At 41.2% G+C, this 17,920-nt stretch overlaps 1 protein-coding gene across 1 annotated transcript in view; it reads left to right on the top strand.

Moving 5' to 3' along the window:
* Nucleotides 1–17,920, top strand: part of LOC144781513 (inositol-trisphosphate 3-kinase B-like) — a 944,304-nt gene that overhangs the window by 410,463 nt on the left and 515,921 nt on the right. Inside the window, exon 3 of the mRNA XM_078660403.1 lies at nt 5,748–5,822. The gene's annotated coding sequence lies outside the window, so the exon portion shown is untranslated. The remainder of the gene's footprint in view (nt 1–5,747; nt 5,823–17,920) is intronic.

Raw genomic sequence — 17,920 nt, 5'->3', positions numbered from 1 at the left:
AGGGACCTCATTTGTTCCCACCTATGTATCTAATGGTTTGGAAACAGAGATTGCGCTTTTCAAATTCTTACGAAAATTGAGACTCAAATGGTTCTTTTCCACTACAACACCAAATGGGTCACAGCGACCCAGGGAAATTTTCAAGCCCAAAAGTAAGTTTATGTCCCCCATCTCGCACAAAATCTTGGACAATTTTGAAACCCTTGTAAAAAAGGACTTAGAATCCATCAAGTATGAAACACCTAAGCACTCTAATCTTTCAAAACGAGAAAAACGAATCTTGGATAATTTGAGACAGGACAAGTCCATCACTTTTCAACCAGCGGACAAGGGAGGAGCCCTTGTAATAATGGACACCACCTTTTATGACCGAAAGGTAGAGGAGCACGTGCATGATACATCCACATACATTCAACTTGAAAAGGATCCTACTCAGGAATTCAGTGCATTGTTAGACGAGATCATCACTAAAGCAGAAAATGATGGGACGATTAACATCAACACGGCCAGATACCTGAAAACCACTGCACCGCAAGTGCCTCACATATACATGCTCCCTAAAATTCATAAGAGCTTAGAGGACCCACCTTTCCGACCCATCGTAGCTGGATGCGGATCGATACATGAACCAGTTGGACGTTATGTTGATTTCCATTTACAGCCCTTAGTACAATCATGGGGAACCTATTTGAAAGACACCACGGATTGTTTAATTAAATTATCTGAAGTAAACGATCTCATTGATGATAGTACAATACTGTGCACCATAGACGTTGTGGCACTGTATACGTCAATTGCGCACATGGAAGGTTTGGAAGCCATAGAATGGAGATTATTACAATCAGACATAGATCAACAACTGGGTGTGTTTCTACTCGAATTGTTACACTTCTCACTATTTCATAGTTATTTTAATTGGAAATCGGATTTTTTTCTGCAGAAAACAGGTACCTCCATGGGGTTTTCAGGAGCCCCATCGTATGCCAACACGTTCATGGCATATTTTGAACAACAGTACATACTCACAGATCACAGATGGATGGACAACTTGATACTTTTTTTAAGGTATATTGATGACATTCTGGTCCTATGGCGGGGCACCAAACAAGAACTGGTTGAAAGAATTCAAGAACTCAATGCACGCAACCCACGCATCCAATTCACCTATGATGTTCAAGATTCAAGGATACATTTCTTGGACATAGAAATACAAAAAACATCACAAGGTATTTCAACTACTGTTCACCGTAAAGCCACGGATGTCAACAATGCGTTGCACTATTCCAGTGCACACCCAAGAAACCTGAAGAACCATTTGCCTACATCCCAATTGATGCGCATCAAAAGAATTTCATCGGATGCAGAGGAGTGTGAAGACTCAATTAAAGAACAATTAAAGCGATATACTGACAGAGGCTATCCTCAAAAGGTACTAGAAGATTCAGATCTACGAGTCCGACTAATTGATCGTGAGAGCTTGTTGAAAAAAACTGAGAAGTCACCTAACGAACGTATAGTTTTTGTCATGAAACATTCCACTCAATCACACAGGATTAGACAAATATTGAAGAAGCGGTGGGAAATGATTGCGAATGAACCTGATTTCACTCACACATTCAAAAATTTTCCCATAATAGCATACACCCGTGCAAAGAACATAAGGGAGATACTCAAAAAACCTCAAAGAACCCAGACAGTGACTTTTAAAGGGATGAGAAAGTGTCACAACTGTGGACAGTGTAACAACACAATAGTGAGTAAAACCTTCTCACATCCGCAAACTGGAAAAGACATTGTTTTGAAGTTCAGTGCTGATTGCAACTCTGTAGGAGTCATTTATGCGATACAATGTCCATGTGGACTCACGTACGTGGGACGGACATCGAGAAAAATTAAGACTCGTATTATCGAGCACAAGAGCACAATACGTAATAAATCCACTACCTCCAGTCTAGCGACACATTGGACCAGTGCATCACACACCATACCACAATTGAGATACACAGTACTAGAAGTGGTAGAAAAACACCCAGGCATGGATCATAATGTGGCTTTGTCTCGCAGAGAAACATTTTGGATTAAAAAATTGGGCACCCTCACACCGGGGGGGCTTAATGATCAATATGAGATGTTATGTTTCTTATGAACAGACTCAATATGAATATGCCATTCATGTTAAATGATTAGATAGGATTGGCATTTCATTATGCCATTGAGAGGTCTTGTCACATGATCAAACCCACACTGGTCTTGGATACAATGTACATATGTTTTGCAAGGTTCACACTGCTTTTGCGGCAATAAGTGTTTGATCACGAAGTCATTCTGCGATGAATTATGTACTAGATTGCATTTAATTAGTTGTTTTATTTTGTGCTGTTTTAATATCATCCAGTAATTTCATGTACAGTGTTAAAAATAGTGTTTATCGCCTATGTCATTGATAACTGTTTAACTTATTGTTCCAACGCAGTTATGGGAATATCATTAGTGTTACCTGTACAGTCAGATTAAGAATTCTGATACAGTTCATTCTAGTCGAACACTGCATCATTTATTATCCTTCATGTCTTTTTTCCTCGATATCATGAGTGCACACTTTTTAACGTTTTGATTATGAATAGTACACTTCAGCTTCACATTCTACAATTGTTCAGTATTTTCCTTTTTGCTAATTTGACATTATATCGAGCGCAGACCGTCATAATCATAACAAAATCTTCCACCATGGGATTCAGATACATTGGTATCTCTTCACACTACTACGGCTTTGGCCAAGCTTTGAGTCACCTTTTTAGCAAACCACGAAGCTTAATTAACGGAATACCCCATGTCCTTTTACAGGTTTTCGTCCCCAATAGTACCTATCTCTTTAAGAGCATATGCACAGTGAACCGGATATTAGGCTAAGGCTAGGGCGCATGACTATTTAAGCAAACCACGTTGTACCGGATGTTGTTTCCGGAAGTAGTTTTGAGGTCGAGGGTTAGAGGACGCCACGACACCGAAGGTAGGCATGACTTAAGCGCTTGCCGCTTCATGTGATCTTTCATCACACGGGAAAATACAGGCGGGTTACTTATGCACTCGCATCCTTCACTTTACAGGGAGCCTTTGGCCAGCACGTTTATGATGTACCGCAGATTGCGGGAACTTTGGGATTTATACTCGTGACACTCGTTTTCCGGTAAGCCAGTGAGACACATAGAGTTTTGGAGACGCTTTTTTCTCTCACGACAGCATTTGATTGACATAAGTATACATGTAATTTACAGAACCGGATACGCTCGTTGAATTCTTGAAACCGTCCACTATTGTGTGTGTTGGGCGGGTAAGTTGAGATTTTTGATTTTGGATGCACTCGAGTTGCACGTAGTTTCTCCATCACGTGGTGTTCGGTGAAAAGCACACTCAATATGTGGCAGTAGGGTTTTCCAAATAAGGTGGTACCTCAGCACTATCACAGTTCACCCCCCTAATTAGTTTCCTTATATACTTCAGCTTTGCTGTTGTTAGTTTCACAGTACCCTCACGATTTATTCATCTCTTTATCAGAATCACTTTTGACACTGTGCAGACTTTCACATGAAAATACTGATATTATCATTATGGCGATTACTATCTTTACAGTGTTTGAAATACCACTTTGAAGTGCTCATACACAGAACATCTATTGAACATCAAGGATTCAAACTGTTTGAATAAGGACCAACCCCTGAAGAAGGGTCCAGTAGTGACCCGAAATGCATTGGGATATGTTTTGATGTTTATCATTTACTTAAGGACTTTTGCAAAGATGCAAGGAATGAAATATACATATGTGATTTAACAATGTATTAGCCAAATTGTATTTCATTCAATCACCATTTTCGTACTTGTTGAAACCACATGAATATGATGTATTAGGTACAGTAAAAACAACGTTTATTTTGAACCAGACCTTTTGCACGTCAAATGATGTTGAATTGGGACAAGTGCATATAAATTAGTTTATACAACTCTTGAAACCTTTAATGGACCCAGGTTGAGCTCCCAGCTAGACCTGGTCACACCAGGTCCTTACAAAGCATTTAAATCCACCATACAGGGATATCTATGTGTGCACAAATAGGCATACTAAGAGATATCCGTACTCCGCTTCAGAAAATAGAAGGTACACTGCAGCAGTTAGACGATGAGACCGCTCCAAAGGCTAGCACCCCAACGGCCATAAGAGTCAAGGTCACAGCTTATGAAGCTGCAGCGGCACAGGGAATCCACCCTCTCTCCCATAGACAGGTGACCAGAGTGTATGGGGAGGGCGGGAGACTGGGAGGCGGGGATGCCACTTAGCCACGGAACTGAAAGAACCATGGGCGCACATGCACATAATTAGCGTTAACAAATCTGATGGCACACCCTGTTTTGACATGCCAGCAATTGGGGCTGAATTCTCAGCATTTTACGCACAGTTATATAGTTACCGGGAGAGCACATCAGTTGCCAAGATCTCAAATTATCTGGACGATATTGGTTTAGTATGTCTCTCATAGGGCCAAAGAGAGTACCTCATCCAACCTATCACGGCGGATGAAATTAAGGATATTTTAAAATTGCTGCCTAATAATAAAGACCCGGGCCTAGATGGCTTACTGGGTGAATTCTATAAAGAATTTGTGGAACATTTCTTTCCCCGCACCTACACAAGATGTTTGAGGCAGCATACACTAAGCAAACACTTCCCTCCATCTCTTAAAGAGGCTTTCCTGATAACACTCCTGAAACCAGATAAACCTCCAAACCAATGCTCAGGGGGGTTGAATTTATTAAAATATCTACTTGTCCTCTAACAAAATCCACTTGTTCCTTTGGTGCCATGCAGTGCAGAGGCAAATCATGGCAGCAATCTCATTATGTAATCACTCTGATAATAGTCTCTCTGACTATGCCAGAGCTCATATCATACTAGGGTTTGAAATCTAGCAATTTGCTAAATTTGCCACCTTACCGCAGATCTACATACTGGGGCTGGAGATAGCAGTAAGCAATAGTTCCCCATGGTTGGAATGCCCTTTTGAGTCTGTGCAATCCTTCTAGCATGTTTTATGGGTTATCATTATCGCTTTTTCAATATTTTACCATACAGAGAAAGGCTGAACGTTTACTCCTAACAAGGCAGAAGTAAAACTACTTCTAGGGTTGAGGAAAAAAGTGGTTGGTGGGAAAGTGAACTTATTACTGCTCAACCGATTTTTGCATGAGCAAACCTACATATGCATATTTGCTTGTGCTAAAATGCAGTTCACAAATATTTTCTAGGAGTACGATTCCCTGACCTACTCCTGTAAATTCATGAAAGCCATAAATCTGCATTATTGCAAGGATAAATACCATGGCTGTACTTTTGTGACTTTCTTTAAGAATTGGGCCTCTATTTAGGTCTGGTGTTAACCAAGACATTTTATTTTTATAAAAATCCTGTCTCTCTCTCGCTCTTTCTTTCTCTCTCTCTCTCTCACTTTCTATCTACTGGCTGGCTTCACTTCTGATTTTTCACAAGGAGCGTATCGGCACGCAAAGTAGTTTCTCTCAGTGCAACATTCAAGAGGGAAGCTAAGATCTTCCTAATGAGTAAGTTCCTTCCATAGGCAAGACAGTTCATTACTAGCACCGTGACATAGATGTTTCCAAAACAGAACAACATGTAAGTAAAGAGAAAGTCACCAGCTATACTGGGGATAACCTTTGTCTGTTCTATACTATTCCAGACGTATGGATGTAGAATGCACGGAAAAAGACACCTCAGAACTATTGGTAGTGGAAGTCCCAGTACACCTTGTACAGTAAGCAATTCCAATAACTTTTATTGCAACTGTGAAGCTAGACATATACAGGAATTATATAGATATATGTTAGTTTTGATATCAAGTTGTATCCTAAATCTACCTTATATCATTGTACATACTTAAGCTATTACTGTATAGCTGTACACCTAACCTGTCTACCAAACGGAACAACAATGTAAGTAAAGAGAAAGTCACCAGTTACTGGGGATAACCTTTGTCGGTACTGTACTCCCCCAGACTTATGGATGTAGAATGCATGGAAAAAGACACTTCCTAACTATTTGTAATGGAAGTCGCAGTACACCTTATACAGTAAGCAATTCCAATAACTTCTACTGTAACCTTGAAGATAGACACATACAGGAATTTTATAGATATATGTTAGCTCACTGTATATAGTTGTGCTAATACTGTATAGCTGTATACCTAATTTACCTCATATCATTGTGAAACGTTCTACTATACACAAGATGTATCTCAAACCTACCTCATGTAATTGTGAAGCGCTCTGATACCCAAGGGTCACGTTCGCACTATATAACTCTTTAAATAAAAAAATTAAAACTGTGCAAATTTGTGGTTTTTGAGACCAAAAATATTTTTGCTTTTGCCAATGTATGTTATAATGATGAGGGCATAGCAGTTCCCACAACAATAAAGTTTACAAAAAAATGGCTGACCATCAATGTCCTGCTTTTTGGCTTTGCCAATGCTTGTTTATTGTTGTTTTCCTATAATTTCTTTGAAACTGGTTACACTGATTTCCCATTATAAATATTCTTTGAGAAATACTAGCATGCATCAACACATTTTACTAAATGATGCTTCAAAGAAATGGTACCTAACCCTTTCCAACCGGGGCTAATTCCCCCGCGGTGCAGGGGGTGGGGGCGCGTGCTGTGCTCATGACAAGCTGAGCTCGTCATGACTCCGCCCACTCCTGTGGAACTCCCGCACAGGAGGGGAATTAGCCCCGCGTGGGCGTTCCACGGCAGTTATGACGAGCTCAGCTCGTCATGAGCACAGCTCCACTGTGCTTCATGACGAGCTAAGCTCGTCATAATCGCCAAAGGGGTTAAATGTTCACAGTAGTTTAGCAAAATGTTTTTTTCTAGTTGCATTTTTTTTAAAAAACATTTCATTATGAAAGCAAAAAATTATCAATCTTCCTTTCAAGCTTTTGCGTATATATGCATATAATGAGAGAGCATCCTGGAAGCATTATACGTAGTCTTATATTGTTAAACTTTGCAAACATGCGCATATATATTTATACTGGAACCAATGTCAGTAGTGCCTTCTGACCTACAACATTTCCTTAGAACGCTCACCCTTATAAGAAAGAATTTCCATTAATGAACCATAAATCCAAGTTCGAACAGCATTAATATATGGACACAAATATTCCGTAACTGCATACAATGCCCTTCCCTGATCCATAAAGTGGTACTGTAATCTGGCAGCCAATGGTTTGTACTGCAGGGGGTTGGGCCTACTTGTTCCAAGGACAAAATGAACATCAAAACTTGTTGTCCTTGACCCCAAACAATTTGTCCTGGGGGTCAGGCTACAGGAATTCCACAACCCTGAATGCTCTTCTTATAGGCTGCTGTCCTTATCAACATTCATTAAAAAAAATTATTGCTAAGATATTGTCCCTCAGACTTCAACCACTGCTAAATAACATGATTTACTGCGAGGAACACGGACGGGCATCAGGCTACAGGATCAACTGGGCAAAATCAGTGCTCTTCGAGCTGCAGGGACCCCCACCGGTCCTCCCGAGTGAGTGCCAATTAGAGATAGCAGACGCCTCATTTAAATATTTGGGAAACCACATCACCCGTAACGCTACAGATTTTTACGACAGGAACCTGATGCCACCCCTAACCAGGTTGAGAAAGGATGTAGGTCACTGGATGACCCTCCCTCTGACACTACTGGGGAGGGCAGCTTTATATAAAATGATGGCCCTACCCAGACTTTTATACGTACTTGAGAATACACCGAGTTTGGTGCCACCGCGGTATCTGCGGAGCGTTGCGGCGGTGGTGAATAGCTTGCTATGGGGGCAGCGCCCGGCACGCATAGCTCATCTGAAACTCAACAGGAGCTGGTACGAAGGAGGGATAGCGTTGCCCAACATACAATTATATTACTGGGCGTCACAACTTAAGGTTGTCAACCACTGGCTGCATGCACCGCAAGACGACCCGGCCTACCGGGCAGACAGAATACAGCTAGGCACACACAGCCTACTGGCTCCTCTATACCACAAGGGACTACTGGGGAAACTGATAGGTCCGACCAAACATACGGTCACGCTGTGGCACAGGGCGCAGAAGAGGCTCCAATGGGAGGGAGTTATAACAAAAATGACACCTCTGTGGGACACCAGGGCGCTGGGCCACTTGCGACGTACCAAAGGCTTCACCCAATGGGATATTATAGGCCTTTCTACGGTGGGGGACCTGTGGTTGATTGATGGAGTGGTGCCATTCACACACCTTCAGCAGACCTACAACCTGAGTTCAACCGAAACGTACAGATATTTCCAGATTAGGCATGCGCTGCAAGCGGCGATACCAACCGGAACCCAGATCGCAGAGTCTCCATTAGAAGATCGCTTGCTCACTGACTTTCTACAAACACACGCCACCTCACTGACATATCGTAAACTCCTGAATAATCTGCCGGACCCCCTAGTTAAACTGAGGGAGACATGGGTGGGAGAATTAGGAGACATGAGTGAATTGGAATGGAATATGGCTCTGGCATCCCCAAGGGAGGCGGGCATTTCGTCTAGATTCCGATTAGTGCAGCTCAAGGTCCTGCATAGGGTCTACTTCACTAGAACACTATCGCATAGATTACATAGGGCTGAGCACCCGTTCTGTTTAAGGGGTTGTAATGAGGAGGGTTCCTTTAAACACACATTATGGGACTGCTCGATTATTACCTCATACTGGCGTCAGATTTTCCGCACCATCACTCAGGCACTGGGAAAGACGCTGCTACCCGACCCCCGCACATGCCTTTTACATATATGGGGCCCTACGGACCTTACACGACACGACCAACAATGGGTTATTATAGGCCTAATGGTAGCCAAGAGGGACATAGCGCAGAAATGGGGGGCGGTGGAAGCCCCGACACTGGCCCTATGGTGCAGAAATATGGACACGATGATGGTGACTGAGAGAGCGGTTTATAAACTGAGAGCTAACCCACGCAAGTGGAATAAGATCTGGACACCCTGGAATCAATATCGGGGTGATCTGTGTGAACCCCTGTCGGAGGACGAGGAGGATAGTTCGGAAGACGAAGAAGGGTAGGGGGGTGGGATAGTAACCGGAGACTCACTCCATGATCCCACCAGTGGACCAGCACCCGAGCCAGACACAGCCGGGAGACTGGAGTTATCCCCGATAGAGAGTGGGAAGGGGGAGAGAACTAGACGGACCTTTATTAAGAACAGGTGTATTGAAAGTACCATCACGTACAAATTGTCATTCTACAGAGTCGAAAGTTATGTTATGTTTTGTTAAAAATATAAAAGTGAGATAAACGGTGGAGATAAGTTGTAAGCCATTACATCTGTATGATCATTCTGCCTGATTTGCTGCCAGACCTCGGGTTGTCGGCTGAATAGCTGTGTAATTTCCATACGAGACATATTACCATGGTATAGCAGCCGGCCTCAGGGTTGTAGGCTTATAACCTTGTATTATTTGAAACTCCGAATAAAGCTCTTACGTTTAAAAAAATAATAATAATAATAACATGATTTACCGGGCCAATCCCTGTTTATACCCACCTGCTCAACGGCGCAACATGTACGCACTATATATTTGCATTATTCCATTCGCTGATGTGAGACCTATCACACAAATTAACACTACTAAACCGACTCAATTTAAAGCTTTGTGTAAGTTAAATATGGCTGAGGAAAACTCTATAGAGGAATCGAATACATGAAAATTGAAGACTGAAGAAAAAGTAAAGAAGGGAGAAAGGATCAGTTGGGAAAATAAGAAGCAGCAGTTAGGCTGTTAGTAATACATTAGAAACTTAACCTGTATTTACAAAAGAGGGGTAATTTATGTGTGATAAGAGAGAAAGATCGAGATCAAAGGTCCGAGATAGTGGTTTTGGGGTGATTGTGGCCAAGAGTTCAGAGCTGTGCATGATGAGGTGCTGTCAGGGGAAGAGCCTGTAGGTAGTAGAGTCTATTATGTGTGCAGGAAAAATGCCTATTTTCAGCTTTTGCCAAATTGGGTAGGGAGATGGTATTTAGATTTAGTCCAGCACATGAGGTTAGAGCAAAATTAGCCGCATATCTAAACCAACAACATTAATTGTAGAGAAACAAATCAACCACAAATGCAATACATAGTCATGAAAAGGTGGAGGAGGGCACCACAGAGGGGGAGTGAAAAAAAAACTAGGTGGATAAATCCTGTGAAGCATCTGCATCCGCCAACCAACCCAGAATAGGTCCCAGATCCGGCTCAGCTTTCTCCTCCGAGGATCGTTCTGAATTAGCACCATCTCTAACCTACTAACGATTAAGTATTCCTGCCAACAAATCTACAGATCGGGAGGCTAACTCAGGAGCCAAAAACAAGCCAAAACCAGTCTTGCCTACGAGATGGATAAAATATATGTAGCAGACAGGTAGGGAGGAATAGCTGGTGAATGTCCTATCATGATCATCTTTGAATCAGCTACAACCACAACGTTAGAGATGCCATACAACTTTCCAAAAAGAAATTCCCAAAACAATCGAAAAATAGAACAAGATGCAAAAACATGAACCGCATTGGCTCCCACGAGCCCACAGCGGTCCTCCAGTCGTAGTTTTATGATGAAGAGACGATGCAGAGTATGATACCAGTCGTTGGTACATTTAGGATGAGGTACCTTTACACGTGATACATACAAAGACAAAGCTACGTGAGACAGTACATTACTGCGCCGGAGGTCAGCGACCATTACTTCCATATTAAGCAGATCGCTCCACTTATTTGCCCTCCACTGGAACGGATCCTCAAGAAGATCCCGAGACGACAGGTATATTAATTTATAAACCAGCCCAATGGTTGGATATAATGGAGCATTCCTTATAAGTTCCAGACCGGGGTTATCAAAGCAACTCAGATCTTCTTCCTTAAGACTACAAATAAAGTGCCGCAACTGAAGATATCTATAAGAAACTGTGTAAGGAAGAGTGAACTGTTGATGTATTTTTCCAAATTAAGATAGAACATCTCCATCAAATAGTTGACCTAAATTCAAAAGGTTAACCCTACCCCAGGTCTCCCTGAAGCCATCATGGATACAATAATGAAGGTTAGAATTATAGCCCAAATACTTAAGCCGGGTAAATAGGGGTGATACTGGAAAATATTCATCTAAGGGAACTCCAAATAAGATGAAAAAATTTCGAATGTCTTAAAACGAGTTCTCTTAAAGTTTAATGCGTCCCGATACCCACACCAGAGACTATTGATTAGCCAAGCGGAAGAAACTCTGTGAACATATTCGCCAGTGGCCATCCCCCAACTCAAAATTAAGCAGAGTCGTGAAAAAAAGTACGCCAAAAAATAAAACTTCAAAACCGAACATAAAACCTCAACATCTTCCTAGCGCTGTTGTAAGAACTGAATCTTACAGTGAGGCTTCCGAAAACCCCAAATAAACTTCTGCCTCAATGCCTCCACCATAGTGAAAAAAGCCACTGGGAAAAAAGTGGAATACAATGGAAAAGATAAAAATACAGAGGGAGAGTAATCTGTGTAGGCCTCCGATCTAAGCAGGCGTCAAAGCAGCAACGTCACCCGCATAAACCAGATTTTAACCTCATAGTGATGAAGTCTCAGAAAACTGCATCTCATCAGACCGCTTCAGAGATTGAATAAACGGTTCTATATATAGCGCAAATGGCTATGGGTAGAGAGGGTACCCCTGCTGGATACACGGAGAATATAAATGGGATCTGATAGCAAGCCTACACTGCAAATACTTGCTGTAAGACCAGAATAGAGGCGTCTCACTCAAGAGACATAGACTGGGCCTAAGCTGGCAAAAAATGGACCCCCCCAGAGGAAGGGCCAAGAAACCCAGTCAAAGGCCTTCTCTGCATCCAAACAGATCATACCAACAGGACCCCCGCCAAAAGAGGCCACCTGAAAGGCCATGATTGCTGTGTTGACATGCGATGTTGTGTCCTGGCCTCAGATAAAGCTGTGTTGATTTGAATCCACCAATTCCGATATGATAACAGACAGCTGTTTGGTGAGAACGCTCGCATAGATCATAGAATCTGCGTTAATTAAAGAAATTGGACTGTATGATCCACAGTGTGTGGGATCCTTCCCCTTTTTTGGAAAAAAGACAATGTTGGTCTCTCTCCAAGACTCTGATACCTGGTTAGACTCATCAAAAGAATTAAACAAATCCCTTCCTTAACACCAGAGCAAGAGTCTGCGAAAAGGTGGAATAAAACTCTTAACGGTATTTGGTCAGGACCAAAGCCTTCCTACTGGCAAGGGAGTCAATGGCATTTTCGACCTCCAGAAGGGCTATGGGTGCCTCAAATTTGGAACAATGCCTAGGAAACACCTTATGATCATAATGTTGCCCGATGAATTAAAAAATGTCCTTTGTGGAACAGAAGGAGTCCCTCCTATAGAGGTCCTGATAGAACCGGCGGAAGACGTCACAAATAGCAACTGTATCGGTCATAAGATCTCTGTCCTCATCCCTGATCTGCTGGATGGTATTAGCACTAAAACTGTCTCTTACTCTAAAGGAAAGAGTTTGCCCCATTTCTTTGCTGTTTTCATAACAAGTCATCTGCTTGGCCCTTCCATTTCTTTCACCCTGTCCCAAATTTGTTTTCTAAGGAAGGCCCCTTAGAGCAATATCCCACTCCAAGAGCCAGTCGGCCCAAGGTCCATCCTTCACCATAATACTATATCCTAAATCAGATTTCAAGTAGCCAAGAGTCCATTGTGTCGCAATTTCTTCCATCAATACCATCCTCCCTTAAAAGGAGGCAAATTTAAGAGTCTGTCCACGTCCTGAAGCCTTGAGGGCATCCTGACCACTGGAAGTGGTGCTGAGCCAATAATAAACCCAAGGAACTCCCTGAAATCGACATTCATAGAACTAACATAGCCACCTTCCAATAGCAATCTACTTTCAAACGCCCAGCTCCAAGGCTCCAGCACCTGAGTAAGCTCCCTAAATTGAAGAAACAGCCACAGAGTATTGTGGTCCGACAAGACCCTCGGATTAAGAACAATTTTGGACGAAGAGGTCAAAGTATTACTAACCAGGAACATATCTAACCTTGACATACTTTATGAAGAGCAGAATAAAACATAAAAACCAGTTGATTAGTGGATTTTTTGGTTTAATACTAATAGTAACGGCAACAGTCCTGGCTAGCAGCTGCACAATCTATCGTCGAATATTATTGTTGTCTGTAGATGTAGTTTTAAATGATTTGAAGATCAATCTGCCACAGGTGTCCCTCATAAAAATCAAAGAAGTAAACTAATTAGTCTGTAAAAGAGCTCCAATATGAGAACTAGTCTTTTGTTTTTATGCATATCCTGAAAATATGTTCTCTGGTACGGTAACCCAAGAAAACTTGTATTGAACAAGTACAATATCAGAAGTTAACACTACCCTTAGAAGGCCCCCAGAGACATGAAACACCATTCACAGTACACATGCCATAATGTGTCTGACAAAGAAATGAGTATCATACTGCCTTGCACTGGTGTAAGGAATAGAGAGCCCTCTGAAATGCTGACAGGTTAACATGCTGCATCACACTTAAACTGCTCCTTAGAAGCATCAACACACCCTTGAATTTTCAATGGACTCTGCCGCATTACAGGCATGCTATTCTAGACACTTGAAGAATAAATCCATACAAAAAATATGCATGAATCACTGAGCTTCAGCTACACTACTTGGTAGAAGATGACTCATAGCTCTGCTCTCTCTATAGGTAATCGCCAACACTGCCCAAGTGAACATCGATGTTGCCCTGACTCCTCTCGCCAACCATGCAAACATCTTTGCCCTCATCAGTCTAATTTTGCCCTAAGCAGATCATTTATTTTGTCTCCCAGAGGGTACTTGCTGACTTCTGCCGGCTTCCAACATGCATCAATAATACCTAGTTGGTCCCGTCCAGCTTTAATGCAATGACTGAATTTTTGTTCCTAGTTTAGATCGTATTTCTTCTATCAGGCAGGAGTTGACTACCAGGAGGCTCCACTGCATTCGACCTGTCCAGCCTTAGAATTCAGAAGTAGTCTCCTAATCCACCATTAGGCTTTTTCTCAATGTCAGCACTCTGAAGGTATGGTAAAACTACGGAATTGGCAAATCCAAGTGTTTATGACACTGTTAAGCGAGACATGGATGGGATTTCTAACAGTGATTTGTGAATAAATCCTCAGATCTGGTGTAATAATCCGAAGAGGATCTTTTGCTTAAAAATGAGACTGGACTCAATGTGCAAAAGTAAACTCTTCTCTGATGGGTATCAGGTTATATGTATAACGAGTTCCCAGCAGAAACATTCAACCTACCTGCTCAATGCCTCTTCACACCGCACATCACTGCAAGGCTCCTTCTTTGTTTCACTCTTCATATTTCAAAAAGCATCTCAACTTATTTGAGTGTGGTATCTCGAGGAATATTTAGTCTGATTGTCTGGTGCTATAACAACCTGGTAATGTGGCTAGCAATTCACATGCAGCCCAACGTTCAGTACTTCCAGTTCTTCAGCTTACAAGACAACTAACTGCCCATCTCCAGTGGCTTGCGTTGTTCAGTCAATTCTGCAGAAAGAGAATGTAAATATTCCTTCTTTGAGAATCAACTAACTCTGATTCCATTGCTTTGGGTAGCTAGAGGAAACTTTGTGTGTTGTAATCATTTTTTAACATACATATCCTAATATCGCGAATACTTGACCTAAGCATCTATTTTGCCGGACTTGGACTTAAAGTTTCCTGCTATTATTTAATTTTGTTTTGTGATTTGCTTAAGCACTAAATGTGGAGTCATCGGTCACACCACAATAGATATTGGCTGTTTTGGAAACAAATGGGGCCTATGTTAACTTGCTGGGTGTTGTTGTGTAGGAATGCCTTGAAACATGCTACTGCTGTGTTGTATTTTTTTATTTCTTTTTAAAAAAAAATGTATTCAATATATAGATTATATGTACATAAAACCTCCCTTATCATCCACCCATCGCAAAAAAAAACGGCACACTCCCTTTTCAATATCCATCCTATTGAGTCTGCCTCCTCTCAAATTCTAATGATCAATAGTAGTAAGTCACATTGACCCGTACATGTAACTGAATACATTTTATTCCGACGAGTTATGGCATTCTTGTGCCCGTATCTGTGCAGCACCGTGTGCCTCATAACTTCTGTAATACCATGCTTAACAACATACCAGACACTATCCAGCGTAGCCACCTCTCCCTCTTGTGAAGTCCCATATATCTTTTGGCAGGGTTGGACTGGCTTATAGGACAATCAGGCAGTGATTTTCCCAGTTATTTACGAGGTTCGTAATAATCGGTATATTGATGACTTTGGCATTGGTTAAGTCCCACGATGAGGATGACTTCTTGAAGGAGTGCTATTTTTTTTTACCTTCCGACTCAGACGCTGATACAAAGTCCTATGGTGTATTGTCATTTGGTTGACTGAACCACAGAGCCTTTGTTGCTAGCTTCATCACACACCCTTGTCTTAAAGTGCTACTTGTTCACAAGTTTATGTAATCATTTCGCTTGTTGATGCTACTGAACATCGTATGTACTGCTTATTTATGTTCTTGAAAGAACAGTTTTTTCTCAAATACGTGTTTTCTTTTAGAAATTGTCTCGAGGCTATGGCTGGTGGATTTGTATAATGGGCGAATGTAGCAAAACATAATTTAAATTACTAATTGACAGACTGTACGTTTACAGTTCTGGTCCGAAGCTAATTTGCAACCGCATTCCGAGAACCCAGTGTACAAAGGATGTCTCAACTGATGATAACAATCAGAAGTGAATAGTGCTTTTTGTTGTATGACATCTTTGCTTGCACATATTCCTAAAAAAATTAAAGTAAGTATGCAAAGTAATGAAAAATAACTTCTCAAGCTTCGATTGGTCTGTATATGTCCTTGGGAGAATATCCTTATGTCAATGGGATGATTGTTGAGCACTCTAAAGTTCACGTATTTTCAAGCCTAGCCCTGCCATTGGAAGTAGAGAGCCACTGTGCCCATGACGTCAGAGATTCTTCCAATTCTCTATGGTGCCGTTGTAGTCTCTTTTTCACCACACAGGAGAATATCTGGACACTACTTCATTGATGCATTCTTTCTTTCTGACATATCACCCCTTATTCGCCTGTCACAGTTTCTTTTTGTTGTCGCCTTTTTGTGTTTTTGCTTTGTGACAAGATGCAGATTTTCTTGCTATTTCTTTATTTGTCCATATTATTTGCCTCCTTTAAACTTATTTAAATTCAGTTTCACTTTTTGTTGACTACATCCTACAAGTCTTGTACTCTGCGTTTTCTGGCTTGGTGGTTTATTAGCCAAAAAGCTGTTTAAAGAGACAATGGTGAATTAATTAATTGTCCTCTGCCCAACCACGCAGCCTATGATCCTCTTAGAGCAGATCAAAACAATTCTTAAACTGTGACTCCCAAGACTTTGCTGCCTGTGTCAGGGGGATTTTATGCCAGCATGCCAACGTCTGAATATTCAATTGCTTCTTCAGCTCCTAGTAACATTATGCAGTGCCATAAAACATTCCATTCTTAAATATTTGACTCTTGCAGACATTTGACATCCAAAGAATTCAGCACCAAGGGTATTCAAAAGTGACCATTGAAGACCACATTCTTCATGAAGCCGTTCTCTCCACTCTGTCGAGTTTGTAAGGTCAGTTTGGAGGAGGACTTTCCTGTAGTTTAATGAGCCACAAATACTACACGGTTCTTTCCGGATTAGACTCTTTTCCCACCAGCTCTTGAGTTCTACATCGCATTAAGCGTGAAAGCTGAGCCTAAGAGTTTTAGTTTCTCAAACGTTGTAAGCCCCAATGTTGTAAATATTTTCTAAATATGCCCCTGATATTCAGATTTCAGTTTAGACTTCAATTCGCAAAGACGCATAGCATTGGATATGTTGCAGCAAATCATTTTGAATTAACTGTTGCCTGAAGTACAGTGCATTAATCATATCCTTTCCGTTTTCTGGGTGAAATATCTAATCTGTATAGCACATTTGTTAATTCAAGTGGTTGCAATTTCTAGGAAAAGGAGTGTAAATGTGCTGAAAAATATTGCATGCAATTGATTCAAAAAGTAATGGTGTGCTCAAATGAGTTATTAGGCAAGCATGTGGCGTGTGAGAGATATCTGTGATGGAGTTATTAAGAACTGCCCTTCTGTGTGTGATTGTTATATTTGGTTTCATGAATTATGTGGATAAGAACAGTGTTGCGGGATTAATCAGAACACTGAAATAATTGCGTAAGAAGTCATTTTATGTGGTACTTGTCAAATGAGAGCAGAAAGTAAAGCAGCTCAAGTGTATGAGCATGTAAAATAGATGATTGGGCTATGTACGAAGGCCTAGTCAATGAGAAGTTATAGTCTGAACTTTCACTAAGTTTTGTAAGATGCATAAAAAACACATAAATTAGACACCCACACCATAGTGTTGCCATAAACACCATCTACGGTCGTATTAAAGTATACCTAACTGTAACCTGAAAGTATGAGTGGGTGCTAATGGGCACTGGCATGTCCTAGAATACGTAAAATAAATACTAATATAATATGAGAATATTAGGTCCACACAGCTGCAGACATTTTTAATCATGACATATTTTAAAAGTAGACAATGATCAGAATTCCAAACCAAAATGGAGGGGTGGATGATCTTAGCTTGTTGTTTAATGAGAAATGTGGTGTTAGTGTACTATCCTTTTAGTGGGGAAGATGCGTATTACAGTATTATATGAGGAATTCATAGTGGGGTTGGTA

This window comes from Lissotriton helveticus, chromosome 9 (genome assembly GCF_964261635.1).
Source record: "Lissotriton helveticus chromosome 9, aLisHel1.1, whole genome shotgun sequence".
Taxonomy (NCBI): Eukaryota; Metazoa; Chordata; class Amphibia; order Caudata; family Salamandridae; genus Lissotriton; species Lissotriton helveticus.
The sequence above is the reverse complement of the archived record's forward strand: the minus strand, read 5'-3'. Positions and strand labels throughout refer to the sequence as shown.